The sequence below is a fragment of the Alnus glutinosa genome, chromosome 10 (assembly GCF_958979055.1).
Source record: "Alnus glutinosa chromosome 10, dhAlnGlut1.1, whole genome shotgun sequence".
NCBI classification, from domain to species: Eukaryota; Viridiplantae; Streptophyta; class Magnoliopsida; order Fagales; family Betulaceae; genus Alnus; species Alnus glutinosa.
The window spans coordinates 10,283,061-10,287,500 of NC_084895.1; the positions used below are offsets into that span (position 1 = coordinate 10,283,061).

Below are 4,440 nucleotides of genomic sequence, written 5' to 3' on the forward strand. Positions count from 1 at the left end.
TCTTTCACAGCACAAAGAATTCTAATGCCCTACTATTATTACTATACACAAACCCTCCTTTCGCTGGTTTGGGTCTTTTTTTTTTCTTTTCTTTTTTTTCTTTTTTTTCTTTTTTTGAGGAAAAGAGAATCCAGAACGTACAAGGATACCAATTTTTTAATGAATTCAACAGAAAGAATATAGCATATCAGAGTTTTCTTTCACAGTTATACCTGAGAGAAGAAAGGGAGAGAGCAATTGTTGATTTTACAATATGACCTCTCCACAAATCTTTTCATTTATTTCTAGTAGGTTTGTATAATCTATGCGTATAGTTTCCATCGTAGCTCTAAAGAAACGAGAATTACTAGAAACTGAAAGTCAGAAATTTCAGGACACATTCTTTGCTAATTGATTGTCTTGCATTTATGGTACAACTGTACAAGTGGCATTTTTTCGTAAGGATCAAGTTTTACTATAAACCAATCGATTCTTATTAACATTGAAAGCATACCCAGGTGAAACCATAAAACGAAAGCAGATAAGCCAAAACTTAAGACACAATTATTAAGGAACTAACCTGTAAAAAGCTGGGGAAACTTAACAGGCAGTATGACAGCCTCTTGCAATGACTGTTTGGCACTCTCAAGACAAGCCACATCACTCCACTTCAAATTCGGTTTTCTCCATAATGATCACAGAATCAAGGCCATCCCTGACCTTTGCTTGCTCCAGATCGTTCCCTTCTCCACCCTTCGACTTTGTCCTTGGTCTCGTAGCAGCTACTGCATCACCATTAGGCCCATTTCCTCCACAATCAAGAATGGCCCTTGATGTGCGAATGCGGGTCCTTTCTAAAGTGTCTGTTAAGAGCAATGATAAACACAAGGCTCTTGCTTATAGTTGGCATTTGTTTTGAGGCTCAGGTTGTGTTTTGTCCTCTGTTTTCTGCAGATCGACTTGTATTTTGTTGTTTTCTGAGTTTCCCGTTCTTGTTGAGGCTCAGTTTGTGTTGTCCTTTGTTGTCTGCAGACTTGTTTTTTGTGGCTTGTTTCTGTGTTGGTTCCTGATGGTGTTTGTAGTAGTGGGGTGGTGGCTGTTGTATATTCTCTTCTTGAAAGTTTTAGTTCCTGTTTTTACTGGAGTGTTGTAATCTGCTGAGTTTGGTTTTATGAAAGATCTAATTCATCCAAACAAAAAAAAAAAAATCAAGAATGGCCCTCATCTCCTCTGCCCTCCTCAAATATTCCAAAAATTTCTGAGTAATCAATTCCTTAATTTTCGGATTCTTCTCGTAATTCAAATGTATCCTTCATGCAGGATGGCGTAGTGGATTCGCAATAGTAAATAACAATAGAATTACAACTTTTCTCAAACCAAGATTGTATCAAAGAATCGAAGCAAAAGGAACAGAAAATCACTCATTGAGTATTTCATATTGACAAACTGATAAAATTCCATAAACCTGAGGCTAAAGCTATCTTAATAGGCTTATATCGAGCCTAAATTTAAAACCCTAAAAAATAAAAACATTTTATAGTACAAATAATATAAAACGACAACTTTTGCCTAGTAAACGTTGGAATTACAAAATGTTCATGAAATATAAAATTGTATCCCTCTGAATAAACTTTCCAATGCCACCAAGGTCGTTTCAATCCGATGTCAGAATCAAAAGATATAATTTTTTACGTAAAACGGGTGTAACAAAAAACTGATGATATTGGCCCGCATCATTCTCACCCGATTTGATAGAATTCGTCCTCGAATTCAGATGATTTTTGCCCTGATCCTTCGGATGCCAAATCAATCCATTCCATCTCTTTCTCTTCAAAAGGGAAACAATGTAACTACATCATCCTCATCCATGAAATGTGGAGTTGGTTGACAGTGACGACTATTAGCAACATCTATGGCGTCAAGTTGGTTAGGTAAGGTTCTGATTTGCTCCATCAGTCACCTAGATCACGCAAGAAATTGCTTCTCCACACGCTACGAACGAACCGCCAGTCGTTTATCACGCGTTGTTTAACTTGTTTCTTTGCACTCATGCACAACACCAAAACTTGCATATATATATATATATATATATATATATATATATATATATATATATATATATATATATATTTCCTTCGTCTCGTTTTCTTCATGTCATGGCAAAAAAGTTGCTGGGCTCTAATACCAACTGATTCTGGGTGGTATAATGGGTTCGCAATAGTAAACAACAATAGAATCACAACTCTTCTCAAACTATGGGCCTGTTTGGTAAGTAATTTTGTTGGGAAATATTTGTGTGTTGTGTAGTAAGAAGTGATTGATGTGATATAAAATTTAGAAATGTTTTATAGAAAAGTGAAAAAGTTTTGTTTTGTAGTGGTTTTTTTATTTGAATAATAATAAAAAATAATTGATGTGATATAAAAAGTGTAAAAAAGTTAGAATATTTTTTTTGAGAGAAGTGAAAAAAATAGAGAGAAAGTTTGAGTAGTTTGCCAAACTAACCCTATGATTCTATTAAAGAATCGAGGCAAATTGGATAAAAAATCACTCATTGAGTGTTTCATATTGATAAACTGATAAAAATACATAAGAACTATGTTACAATCAAAAAAATTACATGACCATGATAGCAAGAATATTTCACAATCACAAAATTACATAACCTGACCATGATAGAAGTACAAATATAATAACTTTAGAACTATTTAGAGGTCGTGATTATAGAATTAATGATCAGAAAATGGAAATTTGAAAGCTTAACACCACCTTGTGGGGACAAGATACTTTGATGGTTGAAAATGTTATAGACTTGAAATAAGATGGGTTGCGCAAGAACTGTAATCATTGGGTCCATTAGAATTATTGCATTGCTCACGACTGTCATCCAAGCAAGTTTTTGAAATGGGTTGTTACTAATATTACAAGCTAATTGCAACAGAAGGTGGAGCAGTGCTCCTTGGCTCAGAGAGAGAGGAACTATCGACAATATTCATTGTAGATCAACCTAAAAAGAAACCTTTCGTTGCATCAGTCACATGCGTATCTTAAATGAACACTTCAAATGTCAAAGAAAGAGTTGCTATTATTCTTTCAAAAAAGCACAAGTTGAGTTAGGCCTTCAATTGTTTTTTTTTTTTTAAAAAAAAAAACTTTTCTTAGGGGTAGAGATAGTGTTAGAGGTGGAGAGGACCGTAGCAGAGAGGGAGGACCCATTTTTTTTTTCCTTTTGTGGTGTATAGAGTAGCAGTTCTCTTTAAAGAAAGCTTCTTACGTAAGAATCACTTACGTAAGATACTTGGGGTCCCTAAGAGCACTTGTAGTGAGCTCGTCAAAATTTCAGCAAATTTTGACTAAAAATACCACTTTTGTTATTTTAGCTACTTAGTTTTTAAGAGCTCTAAATATCAAACTTACCAAATATTCTCTACTTCAAAATAAATATTATTTTTTATTACCTTTTCAACCAACCTGCCTTTTCCGGATTGTTCCAGAATTCAAACCTCCCTATCCTTTCTCTTCTCTTCTCTCACGCACACTTCTATTATTTTCTTCTTTCTCTAATCCGATTCCTCTACCTTCTTCGCTCTGCACACCGAGAGACAGTGCGATAGTGAACGAGAGAGAGAGATTGAGATCAAGGGAGAGACCACACCGGGAGAGATCAGACCCGAGAGATCGGGAGATAGAACCGGAGAAGATCCGACCGTCCAGAGGCGCCGATTTCGGGTGGGTTCCATGGATTGTCGCCGGAGGAACAGGAGGCACGACGATCGGTGGCCTGTGGAGTGATTTCCGGCGAAATCGCTCTGCAACCCGTGACCAATCGGAGCCCATTTGTTAGGAGACCTGAGACTTGAGAGACCCAGCCCGATCGTGGAGGACCCGTAGCAATCTGACGAACCTAGAGACCCACGTCCATGGGTCGTCGGCCAGAACCCATCTCCGGTGGACGTGAGGTGATTTTCCGGTGAAAATCGTGGCAATTTCAGTGGGTTTCCGATGGGTGTTTTCCGGTGAGTTGAGAGATAATTTTTGGTGAATTTTTCTGTGATTAAACAGAAAATTCTTGATGTAATTTCTTGTGTTTTTTTATATGGATTATTATTGATTAATTTGGGCTATTATTGATTAATGGGTTTTAATGAACCGTGTGTATTTTTGGTGTTGATCTCCCCTGTGATTTCTGGTTGTGTCTCCCCTGTGATTTCCAGTTGTGTTTTCCCTGTGATGATATTTTTGGTGTTGTCTTCTGCTCATCAACAACCTTCCCCGCGAAAATGAAATAAACAAATGCGAAAAAACAACAGAAGATCGACTTTGCCCTCGTCTGATGAGACGAGCGTTTCTGACAATCGTCTATTTTACTGTAGAGGCGACGAGCTCGTTGGAGACAAGATTTTGAGTAAAATCGTCTGATTTTGGTGAATTCGTCTATTTGACGACTTCGTTAGGAATGCT

At 36.9% G+C, this 4,440-nt stretch overlaps 1 pseudogene; it reads right to left on the reverse strand.

The window, feature by feature from the left end:
• Positions 1–554: 554 nt before the first annotated feature.
• Positions 555–3,816, reverse strand: LOC133879018 (protein SUPPRESSOR OF K(+) TRANSPORT GROWTH DEFECT 1-like; annotated as a pseudogene).
• Positions 3,817–4,440: the final 624 nt, after the last annotated feature.